Here is a 17,496-nt window from a genome sequence, read left to right as displayed (position 1 = left end):
TATTAGCAAATACATTGCTCCAAATTAGAAAGACTAAGCTCATAAACTACAGAATTTGAAATATATCATCTCTCATGAAAAAGGCCATTTTGAACAATTAATGCTTTTAATTTTAACACCAACAAATACAATAAATCTCATAATCAAAATTTAATTTTATTTATGTATTTTATTTATTTGTGATACAGGCTTAGCATTGAACTAATGAGCTCCCACATGCTAGACAAGTTCTGTACCATGAAGTTACATTCTCAGACAATTATTTCTTTCAAAGAAACATACTTTGTTTCCAACAAAGAAATGCAATAAATACTGTATTCAATGGGATATCTCTTAGAAAAAAAATATAAAGCTAGATATCCATATAGTGTACACTAATCATAAATTGTTCTCTTGTTATATTTGTAACAAGATTTGGACTCCAACCTCGTAAAAGATACTCCCAGGTGGACACCCTTAAACATATGCCTATGTGAAGCTTATCATTATATGTTGATGTTATCTACTTTGCTAGACTGTGAACATGCAAATATAGTCCAAAACTAATATTATACTGGGCAAACATTGCTTTCTTATCTTGGTTTGCTTTCTATTGCTATGATAAAGACCAACATCAAAGTGACATGAAGAGGAAAGGATTTATTTGGCTTACACATGCCAGGTTACAGTTCCTCACTGAGGAAATTCAGGACAGGAATTCAAAGCAGGAACGTGGAGTCAGGAATAGAAGCAAAGACCGTGGAGGAAGGTTGCTTACTGGCTTGCTCCCTAATGCTTACTCAGCCTGCTTTCTTATACCTCCCAGGACTATCTGCTTAGCGATGGCACCACCCACAGCAGGCTATGCCCTCCTACATTAATCATGAAAAAGAAAATGTATGACAAATGTGCCTACAGGCCAATTTGCTTTTGTTCTTGTTTGTTTGTCTGTCTGTTTGTTTGTTTGTTTGTTTTCTCTGTGTAGCTTTGTGCCTTTTCCTGGAACACTCACTCTGTAACCCAGGCTGGCCTGGAACTCACAGAGATCTGCCTGCCTCTGCCTCCCAAGTGCTGGGATTAAGCCACCTACCCAGCTTTTTTTTTTTTTTTTTTTTTTTTTTTTCTACAGGCCAATTTGATAATGGCATTTTAGCAATTGAGGTAAGTAAACCTGTTGGAACATAGTCCAAGAATAGAGATGTGCAAGGGGAGTTCTGAATGTTTGTAAGAAATTCCAAGAAAACAAACAAGAATCTTGTGAACATCGTTTCTTCAAAAACACAGAATTATTCTTGTAATGTTCTTTTTTTTTTTTTTTTTGCTCCTAGGTGTAGCAGATAGGAGTGAGCCTTCAGATTCTTTATTACAGCTGTCTATTGTTATTTGTTTCTACACCTCTATGGAAAACATGTTTGTTTGGTTTTTTTTGCCACATGAGATTGTCTTTGTGATTATATACCCTGCTCAGTTGACTCTTCTTAACCCACAGAGTATAAATTGTCTGATGTTCTGAATAAAGTTGGTTATTGCATGAGACTTTAGTCTGTCTTATTTTTAGGCCCAGCTCTCCCAGGTTCACACTGGCAAATACAGCAACAAACAAATCCCTGACGGATGATCTAAGTTTGTGTCAAGATGACAAAATAAAACAACAAAACAAACTAGAAAGTCTCTGCACTCAGATTCTAGTGAAACCTGCAGAATTGTTTTGTGTAAGTATTGGAAAAAATAAAACATAAGGATGCTCTGTTGAATCTTTACTAGACTGAACATAAATTTTCTGTGAAATTCTCTTAAGTATTAAACTAAATTCCTTTCAGGCACTGTTGGAAATTATTGACATCTGTGCATCAGAAAGAAGAGATGTATATAGAAAGAGGCTTAACCTAGAATTAATTTAATCTTTATAGACCATAGCACTATATGCAGAGGCTCAACAGCATGTTGGGACAGCTTGGAGAGTGTCCAAGAGGAGTCTAGCACTGAAGGAAATGATGAATACTGGAAAGATTTAACAAACAGAAGCCAAGGGTGGTAAATGTCCTACCACGTACTTCATATCACTTCATTTCACTCTTCCTCTACCACTCTGTGTTGTTATCAGTAGTCTAGACAGCCAAATGTAATTACTTCACTTACTTAAAGAAAGAAGGAATGCTACATGGGAAAAATAGTCTAAATGTATAAACTACTGCTATGAGTGATGAAATCAGCCAATTGAATTAGACCTTAATATTTGCAAGTAATTATTTAGACGGTTGTGGTTATTTGTTGCCTACAGTGTGCTAAGTGGTCAATCAACAAATTATATTTGTATTTTGACAGTAGAGGGAAATTTTCATAGGTGAAATGCATCTGGAGTTTTTCTTTGTTGATGTGATAGTTTGACTATATCTCTTCCAGAGCATAGATTTTTTTTTTTTTAGCATAGTATTACTGAGATATGGTGCACTTAAGAGGTAGTTATTACTGGAGAACTGCTGTGTCTTTAATAGAATTAAAGTTTTCAAATGAGAATCTCTGAAGTATTTGGGTAACTTGTCATTCTGGCTTCCATTATATGAGAGCAGAACACCCCTTCCAAAGGACACAGACCTCACTAGACAACCAAATCTGAGAGAACCTTGATCTTTAAGACTTTGTCCTCAAAAACTATATGTAAATAAATTTCTCAACTTCTGCTGTGGATATCACTCTATATAAATAAAACACTGATGGCCAGTGACCAGGCAAGAAGTATAGGCAGGACAAAGAGAGAGGAAATTGGAGAAACAGGAAGAAGGAGGAGGGACACTGCAGCCACGGCCAGGAGAAGCAGCATGTAAAGACACCGGTAAGCCACCAGCCATGTGACAAGGTATAGATTTATAAAAATGGGTTAATTTAAGATAAAAGAACAGTTAGCAAGAAGCCTGCCATGGCCATACAGTTTATAAGTAATATAAGTGTCTGAGTGATTATTTTATATGTGGATTGTGGGACTGTGGGGCTTGGTGGAAACTAGAGAGAAGCCCTCCAGCAACAAACTTCCATAAATCTGGGGATATTTTACTTCTTTATTTGGGCAAAACCATATTTGTTCAATCTCATTGACAGATAGTTAGCTGTTGTTCATTTAAAGTGATAGCAGACAAATAGCCTTCAAAACATGTGTCCAGTAGTCAAATAATTGTTTCCAGGTATATTATACATTTGAAATGGAGCAATGGCATTTGTGTGAAGATGACATAATTTTATGTAGCAACATTCCCACTTCTCTGCTTATTATAATTTTCCCTCATAGGAAGTACATCATAAGTTGGAAGTATGGGAAGTTGCAATGCACTAGCACACCTAACCTACCAAATGCTATTCTCTAGTAACACAGTTCATTCCAGGATATAGTGCTCATTGACATGATCAGGGGCAGACAGCTGTCTACAGATGCTATTTCTCCACAGTTTTGCAAGTCTATCATGTAACACGCCATGTAATGGTAAAAGTTCAAAGTTAGAATTCAACAAATACCATTTTTGCACCATTGCATTATTAAATAAAAGCCTAAGCTGCCCCATTGTAAGCCACTGGATATATAAACTGTAAATCTATACACTCAATTAATTACCATGTTTCTTATCAATTAAAGACAAATAGTGTTAAAGTTTATATTTCAATAACACGTTATTGTGAGTTTATGTAACTGACATCAATAAATATCAACTCCATCTTACATTTTGAGGGCTTTGCCTTTGGATAACATGAAATAGGTGTTCATCAAAGTTACCTAGATATAATGTTGTCCTACACCTCACTAAAACAATGTTCACATTCTGTCAGATGGTTTTTTTTTTCCTAAAGTTCTATTTCACAATGTGAACATGGTGGTAATAACATTAACTTTGGAATCCAATCCCATGATTTAATTATGAACAACACACTGACTGGCAAATTAGTGCATATACCTGTCTTTGTTTCTTTGGCTGGAACATGGCCATAGTAGCAGCCTCTTTCCTATGTCATTTCATTGAAAATTTTGTCCTCTGTATGTCTGGGCCACAGCATCAACTTCTGCTTATGTTTTTTCTGAAAACACAGCTCTCCTTAATGTTATTGTGGTGATATTGTGTTCCCCAAAATATTGTGCACCCTAATAAACTTATCTGGGGTGAGAGACAGAATAGCCACTAGATATAGAGGCCAGAAAATGGAGGCACACACACCTTTAATCCTATCACTTGAGAGGCAGAGATCCATCCGGATCTCTGTGAGTTCAATTCACACTGGAGACAACCAGGCATGGTGACTCACACCTTTAATCCCAGGAAGTGGGCCTTTAATCCTAGGAAGTGATGTCAGAAAGCAGAAAGGTATATAAGGTGGAAAACCAGGAACTAGAAGCTTTTGACCTGGTTAAGCTTTTAGGCTTTTGAGCAACAGTTCAGCAAAAGATTCATTGAGGACATTCATTGATGAGGACACAGAAGACACTGTTTCTGAGGAAACAGAATCAGCTGAGGAACTGGTAAGGTGAGGTAGCTCTGGCTTGTTCTGCTTCTCTGATCTTTCAACATTCACCCCAATACCCAGCTCCAGGTTTGTTTTTATTAGTAAGACCCTTTAAGATTCATGCTACATGTTATAATTTTTGTTCTGTGTTTTATATATATATTTATATATATATATATATATATATATATATATATATATATATATTGCATTCCTTATAACAGCTTCTATTAGAATTTGTTTTCTGGAAGAGGTGATAATTTTCATAGTGGGCTCACTTTGTGAAGATACAAATATCTTTAGACAAGACAACCTTAAATTTTGAAATATCTTGAATTTTAGTAAAGAGATTCAGTATATATGGCAAGCAATAGATTCATTGCCTCTATTGGATGTGCCTCCCCATGGCACTTCCCTTCTTGTGGGGGGACTGAGTGGTGGGTTGCGGGGTGGGGGGACTGGGAGGATGGGAGAATGGAAGAGGGGAATCTTTGATTGGTGTGTAAAATGAATGAAAAAATTTTCTTTAAAAAAAAAAAACAAACCTGTAGGTATAAGCACGTTCTTCTTTACTGAAATATCCTGTATCTCCTCTTCCAGGGACCTGGCTCTCTGATATTTCAGGATTTTTAGATTTAATTTTTAGATATAATCTTAAGTTATGTGCAATCAGGTGTTCTTTATTTGTATTCTGTTACTTTTAACAAAAAAAATTGTTACTTTTAACAAAAATGTATCCTGTGTTTCTTAGAATGTATTCTAAATACTCAGCATAACTTTGCCTTTGATTTTATATAGTTTAGAAAACTTTGTTTTAATAGGAGTGAAGGCAAGTGAGACAGAGCCAGTGTTGACAGACAGAAGGTGTCCTTCAGTCTAGTTGCCTGCATCCATGTTAGAAGTTGGCATCCATGTTAGAAGTTGGCACCCATGTTCATAGGATAAGAAAAGAACACAGTTTCTGCACGTTTTCAAGTGGCATTTGTCTCACCAAATCCAGGCTAAAATACGGCAAACCATCCAATGCTTTATTACTTTTCTAACTCTAATTACCTGAAGAGCCACGAAAGCTTCCCCATGGTTTTAGAATTTGTTTATTAGTACCTGGAATTAAGTCTTTCATCTGCTTTCCTTTTCTTAATAGGGACAATCTGGAAGAGGCATCTCTCAGGAATTTGACTAGTCTATAACTGCTTAAAGATCCACTGTGTAAGGCAATGTCCTTAGGTTAAATATATTTGAAAGATAACAATTTTTTAAAAAGCTGTGGTTCTCAACCTTCCTAATGTTGCAACCCTTCAATACGTTCCTTATGTTGTGGTGGTTTCCAACCAAAAATTATTCCATTGTTACTCCATAACTGTAATTTTGCTACTGTTATGAACTGTAATGTAAATATCTGTTTTTTTTTTTTCTGATGGCCAGTCAACCACTTAAATTATTGTGACTCATGGGCTGAGAACCACTCTTTTAGAAAAAGGAATGTATAGGGAATTATTATGATTAAGAAAATCTGGCTCATATTTTAAACTTTGTATTCAATTTCATTAACAATTAATGTGACTTTGAAAAAGTTACTAATTTTGTTGCTATTTTTGTCAACAACAACATCACAGCTATTGATGCTATGTTTGAAACACTTCATTGAAAACTGGAACTGTAATGAATTATTTCTGGATGTTATTCTCTTTAAAATTCAAGAGATAATTTATCAATTGGATGTGGGAAATCATTTTAATAGAGGGTCCTTTGTGTGTTTTGATACATTCAATTTTTTTGTAAATAAATTACCACACTTTCAGGAAAATGTATCAATTTATCAAATGATAACATATCAAAGGTAGCAAATGATTATAAACACCAATATTGATTTTGCTTCATCTTGCCATAAGTGATCAAAAAACTTGAATTCACTTTCATTAAATTTCTATTAAGAGATATAAAAATAGAGAATACAAGCAGGAAGCACACAAGAAGAATGTGCGCAGTAATGCTGACCTTTGTTATTCTCATAGTAGAAGGCACAAGACCCTTAAGAACCAATCTTAGACTTCCTACTTGAAAATACATTTTGCACGATACTTGATGATAACTTGCCATTACTTCAACATACACAAAAGGACTTAAAGGCTGCCTAAAAATTGTATGTTCAGTTGGTCTGCTACTCTCTGGTTTGACATAGGAAACTATATCTATTTTATCTGACAGAGAACTCAAGCTTTGCATGTGGAAAGTGGTGATGAAACTGTATGTGTCTTTTCGGAGAAATCACTGTACAAATTTCAAATTATCGACCTGAGCCAACCTTGAATTTTAAATACTTTGTGTTCTGAGTTAAGCAAATGAGTTCGCACATTGTGTCAATGAGAGTTAATGCTTTTTTTTTTCCCCTTCAGACTCTCTGACAATCTGTAGATGGAAGCTCACCAGATCCTTCTGCCTATTTAAAACTCCAAAAAGGAACTGTGAGACATGTGCACAAAAGACTCTGGGGGTACACCTTCCACTCTTTGGACACCGAGCTGTCATCACACCCTTCCACAACACATTTTCACCTGCATGGACACATTCATGCATTCATCAAACTTATGTCTTGAAACATTTCTGATAGCACTCTTTCCACTTTCTGCCACCTGTCAAAACAACTGCTTAATTAGGTTAAGCTGTCTGGCTTTGTGAAAAGGTTTACTGTGCTCAGTTGTCCCTGCCATAAAATTAATAGTTTGACCAACTTCTAAGGAGACGGATTTTTGCACTCGTGAAAGTCAAATTAAATCCACCTTGGCCAAACAGGTGAAAAAATCAGTGTGTGTCTGAAACTTTGAAAGCAGCACTTCATTTATTATAATCTTTCGAGTGCTAAAGTACAAATTAGGTAGAACTGCAGCTGCAAGAGAGCCGGAGTTATAGCACACTGCTCTGCGTGACCCTCTTCGCCGGCAGCCAACTATAAGATGACCAAGGGAATGACCATACCGAAAACCCACATGGCCAAGTTCTCAACCAAATTCACAATAAGCAATGAATCATTCATTAAATTAGTATTCTACACATTCATTACACACTCAGAGCACTTAAGGCCACAGTTCTCATGGTGTTTTTCAGGACTCACTTCGTTGTTAAAATGCTTGAGGTGTGAAGCCTGCTCTAAAGTACACATGAAGTCATTCAGTTCTTTCTTGCTAACATGACAGCAGAACCAACATTGTTTTCAATGAAGTCTGAACACGATATATTGTTCCAGTGATCATTTAAGGTGTACAGCGTCTGTAAAATATTTTTAAAATTTTATTTGTGTGAGAGTGTGCACCCCATGGCAGACAGTTATAGATGAGGAGACAACTTTCAAGTTTTTTCATTCTGTTTTAACATGGGGTCAGGAGAAAAGACTCCGATCTTTCGGTTTGCCAAGAATGATCTGTATGTCTTGTAGACATCCATATGGTAAAGTGCATTACAATTTGCTACAGGACATAGCTCAACTTTTCTGGAACATTAAATCATTTCATTATAAACCATTTTTGCAAAATATGCTGATGTGTGGAATATGTTCTGAAAATGCTTTATAACCCTGACTGTAACTAACACATTTTAGACACATAACATCTATAGATCATTTGCATGGCAAATGATCACTCCTATGGTGATAACATCAAGAAGTAAAGTTATATTTTCAAATTTTTCCAGTATTTTTGAAAAGAAAAATATATTCTTAGAGTTCAGGGTGTGAAACATATTATAAAATATATATGATTATGTTTAGTTACAAAAATCACCTAATTATATAAAATTTTAGAGTGTTGGGCACAGGGAGTGATTAGAAGGACAGAGTGTAGGAGGGATTAGAAGGAGGACAGAGGAGATAAGTGATATAATTATATTTGATTATAAAATTTTAATGATTATTATTTTATTTTTTTTTTTTTTGGTTTTTCGAGACAGGGTTTCTCTGTGTAGCTTTGCGCCTTTCCTGGAGCTCACTTGGTAGCCCAGGCTGGCCTCGAACTCACAGAGATCCGCCTGGCTCTGCCTCCTGAGTGCTGGGATTAAAGGCGTGCGCCACCACGCCTTTTTTTTTTTTTAAATGTAAAGGACAAATGATAAATTGTTTTCCAACATAAAATTCACTAGAGGGAACCTCTATGATTCCAACCTTTTTTTTACTCAGCTGCAAAATAAGTTACTCTTTAAAAATATTAAGAGAATTCATCTAATGGGAATGGTAAGATAAAAGAATGAAATTTGGCTGAGCTTTTTTGTGTCAGCTTTGGCCTTTCAGTACCTTCGTATGAAGTTAACATTTTAAAAAGTGAAATGGGTTTTTGCGGTACTCCACAATCTAGAGAAGTATGATAAAATTTAATGATCTAGGATATATTTTGATGGGTATAGCTATAGCATATAGGGACACAGAGAGAAAAAGCCAAACAATCTAGATAAAACTGATACTAAAGTTTTACTTTTAATCTATCTCTCACATAAACGCCAAATACTTTTATGTCTCCAACATAAAATCTAAACTTGTTTAAAATTTGTTGCCTTTAATTTTGTGCTTAGCACACATAACTCTTAACTTTCAAAAGACATAGGCCATTTTGAGATATTTATTTTTAAATCTAATTTAGCAATCTTAGATGATTCTCATCCTAGTGAACATGCACTATCAGACAATCTTCAAAATTTTTATTAAGCACTTTCTTTAGATGTAGAACTATGTTGGAATTATGACAGCAAAGAGTCTCTGGGTAATACCCAGGTCCACACAGTTTTCCATATCTTGGTTTTTCATTCTTGTGAGCATATAATTAAGATAGGAACATATTGCCTTCTGATATTAGACACTCACTTTTTTACGCCAGATAATAACTGCTGCTTTTGGCATCATAAGAATTCCTGTCACTTCCAAGTCTGTTCCCATCTAAGGAAAAACAACCCTTATATCTTAAATACAGATGTCAACACGTGACTCAATTAAATGTCTTCAGAAGAGGCTGATTAATTTTTGACACTTGAAATACTCTATAGGTGATATGTAACTTGTTATATCTTCTACAGTTTTGGAGTTATTTTAAAATATGGAAAGGATCAGAAACTCCCATCACTACCTGAGGATGTATGGATAATTGATGGTGGCTAAAAAAGAAAGATCAGTTTTCTTCATGGATATGGTTGGTAACTAATAGTTTGTCCATCATCCCGTGAATGGTTCTATACATGTACACATACTGGCAGCACTAAGTGAACCCAGTGGGTCTAAAAAAGAGCACATGAAATTGAGTGGGGAAAATGGTTAAATGAAGATTAGAAGAACTGGAGGATAAAGGGTGGGAGTAGATTTTATCTAAATACATTGTGTGTGTGTGTGTGTGTGTGTGTGTGTGTGTGTGTGTGTGTGTGTGTGAAATGCTCAAGAAATATTTTTTTAAATAGAGCTTTGAGATTGCTAAGTTGGAAAATTGCTGGTGTTACAGACATGAGGACTTGAGTTTGGTCCACACAACTCATATGTAAAAACCTGATGTAGTAACTGATGCCTATAACTCCAGTGTTTGGGATCAGAGACAGTAGTAGATCTTAGGAGATCACTGGCTAGCCAACCTAACCAGAGCAGTGAGCTTCAGGTTTAGTGATAGACTCTCTTTAAAGAAATCAGGTGGTAAGTAATCAGTGAAGATACTTCATATCCTCCTCTGCTTCCCACACATATGCACTTACCCACATAAGTGCATATATCACACTCCTCCATATACACACAATAAATACATTAAGCTAACTGAAATAGGGGATATCTATCCCATGTAGTTGCTAAGCTAATGTCATTTTTTTTCCCATTTCTCTTGCTATGACAGTACAATTCCCATTCTCTTTTCTGAAATATGAAGCCACCAAGTACAAAAACAGACAGAGAAGATACAAAAAAACTACATAACATTTTTTTAGCGCTTGGTTCCAGTACTACCTGAATTTAAATACCTGATTCTGACTACTATGACGGCTTGAAGCCACTCATTTTCTTTTTTTTTTTCCTAAAAGACATTTGAAATGAATGTATATCCCTCTCCACAAGAAGAGTTCATTTACAATTTAGAGTGATGTTCACCAAGTCATTCCCCACATTGACATGGTGAGTCAAAGTCGTTCAGTGCTCTGTAGAACACACAGATCTTTCTTTATAATCCAACTACTATGGACTTAATGAATTGGGATATCTATGAATTGGAGACTGAAAGGATTTATGTGTGAACATTACATATCTAATAATTACTAACCTGGAATCTGTTTGCAGCTCGGGAATGTTCATGAACCACCAATCCCACAGTCTATTTCTGCACTTCTTCACATGAATTATAGGATCCCTTCTCTTCTGTCTTTCCATCATTTTGAAAACCAAACTGCTCTAGACATTGCAAGTATGTAGAGTATTTAATCAGAGTTTAGGGTCTTAATCTGATTGGCTTGAAAATGTCCCTCAGGAATCATTCTTAAAGAAAGTCATTTAGTAATACTGAAACAATAAAGTCAGACATTTACACAAGCCTTTTGCAGCAATATGAATGGGTCATGGACCCCATGTAATACTGCCATTATGGATTCAGAAGTATCTTCCTGCCCCTAGGCAGGGAAATTCTAAGATTCCAGAAAGGAGCCCAAAGCTTGAGCAGCAATATGCAATTCAGATGGATCATGAACTGTTTCAGCTGGAAGAAAAAAATGAGGAAAAAAAGAAACACATTCATGTTTGGGGCTGTAGTGAAACAGTAGATGTAATTAAAATACAACCAGCCAGGCTACCCAGACAGTCTGGAATCAAAGTTGCAGTGGGCTGTAATTTAGCCGTCGTAGCACTGGTGTCCAGTGGCTTTTCCAGGCTGTGTTTGTGATATGTGCATGTGTCATCTGATTGTGCCCTGGTGGTCTATTTGTTGGAGGTCTTTTTGTTTCTGTTCAGTATGTTACTTTGGCTTGCTCTCTGCTTCTCTGGTTGGTTCATTCACCCTAATTATGATCACCTGATAAAAAGTGGAGGTGACACGTCCAAACCACTAGTCCAAACAGTCCTAATAGCCAGGAAGCCCTGCCATTTGTCTAATTTAAATAAGAAGGCACATTTTACACAGAAGAAACCAAAACAGCCCACCACAGAAATTCCTTCCATCCAATCTCTATTTCTCTTCAGTATTCAGCATGATCTTTTAAGCAACAGGCAGTTATAATAAGGGTTAAATGATCCCCTACTTTTTTCAAATTGAAGTCAGATTTAGAAGGTGTTAGGTTCTTACAGAACTGTTAAATTCCTAGGCTTAAACATTTCAATGTCTAATCGTGAAATAGCTCAAGAATATACGCAGCTTTGGAAATATTAAACAAAAATGACTGAGGGTGTTTTGTTATTTTAAAATGACTTAGAAAACAGCATAAAAAATAGCTAAGGCATTCAGTTCCACAGCATCCCTTTCAAAAAGATGGGTTAATAATTGTATAATATTGTCCAGGCTATGGAATATAGAGTAATCGTGAATGCAGGTTATTAAGCAAAGACTCACAGCTGACATTGAGATGAAATGCTGAGAATGACAGCCCGAGGAAAAAAGACTGGAAACAGCAAAGTCTGACAGACAGTTTTCTGTGGACTCAAATTCTTTTTTTTTTTTTTCTACAATAAATATGTAAGGCTTTATTTAAAACGCTGCCCTAAGCAGATGCTAGTGAACTATGGAAATAACAATGATTTTAGACTAGTTCTTAGTTCCTCCTACTTGAAGCCAAAACAAAAAGACAATTAGGTGACTAGAGGAAGATGCACTTGAAGCTAAGGAAGATTCAGGTTATGGACATACCATGGATTCTCCTGCAGTTTGCACTTGACACAGAGCATGGTCTGTGGTCACTCTGGGTACAGATATTGTAGGACAGACGGATGATGGTAGTAATGTCTAGCATTCTCCCTCTGGGTGGGGGAGGGGTGTCTCAGTTTTAAATTAGCAAGACACCCCTATTCACATTAACTGAACTTGGATTCTCTAGTTTTTACTGTGAAAGGATCAGAGGTGTTGACACAGCAGTGGTGAGAACAAGCATGGGCACGATATCAAATAAAATAGAGCTACAGCCTCGAGTTGCCCTTTACAAGACAAATTGCAAATCCTCTCAAGTTCCTCATATGATCTAGGTAAAAAAGCAAGTGGAGTTGAGTTGATTTGGAAGAGGAGTCATTAGTTCCAAGTAGATGACAATTTTCCTAAGAAGATGAAAATAAAACTGGCAGAATTAAAAACAGAAAACTACCTTGGCCACATGTATCTTAACAAACAACTGTGTATATAGCAGTAAGTCTTCTAATCATCATTATAGAAATGTTTGTGTCATGTGCTTATTTATATCCACTTCTAAGACCCCGGAAATTAAATATTTTCATTCCTTACAAAAGTTATGATGCTCAAGCAGCTGAAGCAGCTCGGTAGCCTCCTGTGGAATCCTTTGTTCAAATGTATTTTCATATGATGTTCTGTTTCCATATAAAGTATTACATGATCCTACATGATTCAAAGGACAGTGATCTTTTTCTTCTTTTCCACTTTTAAAATATTTTGTTTTCTCCTTGTATTATAAATAGATGCTTTTCTCATATAGTATATCATAATTTCCCTGTTTCTCCTCACCTCCCCTCCTTTCTGGATCCACTCCCTTTCTGTCTCTCATTAGAAAAGAACAGACTTCTAATGCATAAAAACATATATGTATATATATATATATACATATATATGTAAATATATTAAGATAAAGCAATCACATTAAAGTTGAGCAAAGCAAGCCAACAGAAGTAAAAAAATTCCAAGAGAATGAACAAAAATCAGAGATCTATTTGTTCACACACACAAAAATCACATAAAAATACTGAACTGAAAGCTATACCATATAGTAAAAGACCTGGTGCAGACCCATGCAGGTCCTGTGCATGCTGCTCCAGTCTCTGTGAGCTCGTATGAGCTGTGCTAATGTTGATTTAGAGGACCTTCTTGTCCTGGAATCATCTATTACCTCTTGTTCTTAACACTCTTTCTGCCTTTTCTTGCACAAGGTTCCCTAAGTGCTGAGGAGAGGGATTTAGTGGAGATATCTCATTTAGAGCAGCATGTTCCAAGGTCTCTCTCTCTCCTCTCTCTCTCTCTCTCTCTCTCTCTCTCTCTCTCTCTCTCTCTCTCTCTCTCTCTCTCTCTCGTCTACCTGTGACTTTCTGTATTTGTTTCCATCTGCTGTTTAAGGAATCTTCTCTGATAATGGCTGAATAAGGCACTGATCAATGCAGATAAAATTTGGAGTCACAATAAATAACTTTTTTGTTTTTAGAGTAGTAGTATTTTGTTTTACCCTTGTTACCCAAGCAGTATTGAATATGGGTTCTACCCAGTGGAATAGTCCTTAAGTCAAATCAGATTTTAGTTGGTTATTCCAAAACATTAGTTGGTTATTCCAAAAAGCTTTGTGTCACCATTACACTAGCATATTTTGCAGGCAGGACAGATCATAGATCAAAGGTTTTGTGCCTGGGTTAGTATTTGTTTCTCTTCTGGTAGCCTGCAGAGTACTTTGTTATACCAAAGATACTAGAATGTGGGGATAAAGTTTCTACATAGGCACCAGCTCTACCTCTCCATGTTCAATGAGTTGTGTGGGTGCTGTCTTCAGCAATGGGGCTTTACTATCAGTTTGCAGAAAGCAGCCTATTGTTTTCCCAACAGCCTGGAATTTTTGGAGCTCTCCATGGGACCCCTTTGATCAACAACTCAATTGGATGCAACTCAGTCCCAGTACTGAAAGCTTCATTTGATGACAAGAGATGGCCAGTTGGGGCGCTATCTCCCTTGTTATTTAGAAACTTCATTAGGATTGTCCACATATATTTTAGGAAGTTGACTGCACTAAATTTCCATACCACCTTGTAAAAACTCATCAGTTCTATCTGTCTCTCCCCACATCCCTTCCCTCTCTCCACCTGATCCTACAGTTCCTATTCCTCCAGTCCACCCCTAAATCTAGTCTATTTCTTGCTTCCATGGAGATCCATGTGTCCTCCCTTGTCCTTTCTTCTATACCTAATCTTTCTGGGTCTATGGTTTCTAGATTGGTTATCATTTATTTAAAGACTAATATTCACATATGAGTGAATACATATTATTTCCTATATATTCTGAATCATCCTGAGTGAGGTATCCCAGGCCCATATTTATCTTTATTGGTCTGGGTTACCCAACAGAGGATGAATTTTTTCTAGTTCCATTCATTTGCCTAGAAATTTTCATTTTTTTAAATGACTGAATAATACTCCATTGTATAAATGTGCCACATTTTCTTTGTCTACTCTTCTGATGTGGGGCATCTAGGTTGTTTCCAATTTCTGGCTATTATGAATAAATAAGCAATGAGCTTTGTTGAGCAAGTGTCTGTGTGGTTGCATGAAGCCAATGGACTAAAATTCCTGCACTTTGTAACTCAGATATCTTCATGGTGAAGGATGCTGGGACCTCACTTATTCTTCTATCCTAGACACATAGGGTTGGATATCTCATAAACGGTGATGCTGAGATGTAAATTCCATCCTAAATATCTGGATCCTATAAGAACTTAAAATTATTTTTCCCTCTGATGTCACTAGATCCCTTTCCAAATGGATAAATTACAAGTGTTTATTGTCATACAATTGTGTGTTCATGTGTTGCTTCATCATTTCTAAGTCCCCATCCATTTTTTCCTTGAAACATCTTGACATGAAACTTGATTATTTAGCTAGAATGATAGATTAGTGATCTGCAAGGACCCGTCTGTCTGTGCCTTCCCTAGTTTGGGGATTACAAATGCTTGCCACCTTAAACCATCCTCTTTAAACATGAGATCTAGGGATTGATTGCAGGTCCTCAAATTTGCATGGTAAATATTTACTGACTGAGCTACCTCCCCTGCTCTTATACCTGCATTTTCATGCTCCAAATACACAGTTTCATCACGGGTAGACATTGAAAGATCTTATTTACACATTGGCTTTTTTAAAAATACTTTTTGACTTAATGATAAAACACAGGATGTGCTCATGACACAACACTCTTTATATTCAATGGTAAAGTGGATAGAAGGACTATAAGGCTTTACTGAAACTATGACATCAACTGTATGATCCATCAAGCCAAGTATCAACTTCCTAGTCTCTTAGTAGTATGATGACCATGTGATAAAAGATGGGCCTGAGCAATTTACTTTCTCCAAGGGCCTCTGCTTTGATTTCTTTCTATGGCATTAAGTGAGTGCTCCTTCTCTCTTGATTTTGAGGAGGTTGAGACTTGTTTCGTTATGTTCCCCACAGGGAGATACACACAGTTAAACTTTCTTTGAAATGTATCCTGATGGCATCTATTGTTATAGTTTCTATCTCTCCTGCTTTCCTAATATTAAAATCAATGTGGTTGGTGTCTCTGTTCCCTTAACCCAAATTTAAATTTAATATCCTTCAACTAATATAGGTAAGGCAGGTCATGCTATTAAATAAAAAGTCCATTTGGGGAGCTCTTTACAGAGGAACCAAAAATAGGAGGATTGCAAGCAAATGTCAAAACTTCCTATGGAAATATGTTCTAGGCAGTTCTTCTCATGGTGATGGACATACATTGTTTTGCAGATTTCTGTTAGCTTAGTGGCTTTTGTCCAAATGTATCAAAGGAGGAACAGAAGCCAACAGTCAAGACTAATCTCTTTAATTTAGAAAACTTAGAAAAAGCTCACATCTGAGAATTGGTTTCCTAGGATTAAAAAATGGGACACAAATTATAGTTATAATCCCACCTTTTTCAACTACAATTTACACTGTTAGCACAACAATAATCATTCCTCAAATTCAATTTTTTTTTTTTTTTTTTTTTGGTTTTTCGAGACAGGGTTTCTCTGTGTAGCTTTGCGCCTTTCCTGGAGCTCACTTGGTAGCCCAGGTTGGCCTCGAACTCACAGAGATCTGCCTGGCTCTGCCTCCCGAGTGCTGGGATTAAAGGCGTGCGCCACCACCGCCCGGCCTCAAATTCAATTTTTTAATATATAGTTAGTAGCTGACATTAGCCAAGTTGTAGTACAGCAATTTGTATACATATTTTCTTGTAGTCAGACTTTAAGGTGATCAAAATTAACAAGCACAGACATAAGAAAGTCTGTCATGTGCTTTTTAATCGTGAACACTGACAAGCATGTAACATGTTGGTGGTATGCCTGTCAAATACGCAAATGTGAATTTAATGATGAAGACTCATTAAGCAAACCCCAAATAAAATTACCCTTACTGTACATACCCAGTTGTCTTCTAAAGGACAAGTCATGAAAGATAAAGTGCCTTCCCTTCCCGCTGGCAGGAGACAAAGGAGATGTGGCACCTAAATCCAGTTTGGGATCTTGGATTGTTCTGCACCAAAAGAAAACAAAACACATTAGTTAAAAAAAAATGAGTTAATGTAGCACAGACTTTATAACTTAATTGTATTGTATCCTTGCTATGTTCTTAGATTTGACCATTATAAATGTAGTTGTAAAAACATTCTGCCATTTGGACTGCTGAAAAATAGGTATAAAGAGTTCTTTGCATATTGTTTGCAACCTGAAATCATTTTAAAATGAAAGTTGTAAATTTTGCTAAGTTTAATAAAAGCTAATGATCACAACAACCAAATGAAAGTAGATCACAGCAAATTTAGGGAATAATTCATGTGATTTAATTGGCTAACCTATTAAGGAGAGGATTATAGCATTAAACACAATTTAGCAAGGAAGCTTTAAGAAGTTACTGAGCACAATGTGCTGCTGCACAATAGAGTCAAGCTGGGGAAAACATAATCTTCAATTTTTAAGAGTAGAGAAGATATATCAAATCTGTAAACCTTTAAGAAAAAATAATAGAAAATGTATATGAAACTCCACATCACTAAGACCAAAGCAACATAATTTGCATATTTCCAAGTATATCAAAAGAACACTTTAGGGTCAGTGAGATGGCTAATCAGG

General features: G+C 36.2%; 1 long non-coding RNA gene across 1 annotated transcript in view; it reads right to left on the bottom strand.

Annotated features, from left to right (window-relative positions):
* Nucleotides 1–17,496, bottom strand: part of LOC114697591 — a 58,490-nt gene that overhangs the window by 22,159 nt on the left and 18,835 nt on the right. The window contains exon 4 of the long non-coding RNA XR_005092778.1: nt 16,791–16,900. This is a non-coding gene — a long non-coding RNA (uncharacterized LOC114697591). The remainder of the gene's footprint in view (nt 1–16,790; nt 16,901–17,496) is intronic.

The sequence above is a fragment of the Peromyscus leucopus genome, chromosome 14 (genome assembly GCF_004664715.2).
Source record: "Peromyscus leucopus breed LL Stock chromosome 14, UCI_PerLeu_2.1, whole genome shotgun sequence".
NCBI lineage: Eukaryota > Metazoa > Chordata > Mammalia > Rodentia > Cricetidae > Peromyscus > Peromyscus leucopus.
This window is presented reverse-complemented; position numbering and strand designations above follow the sequence as displayed.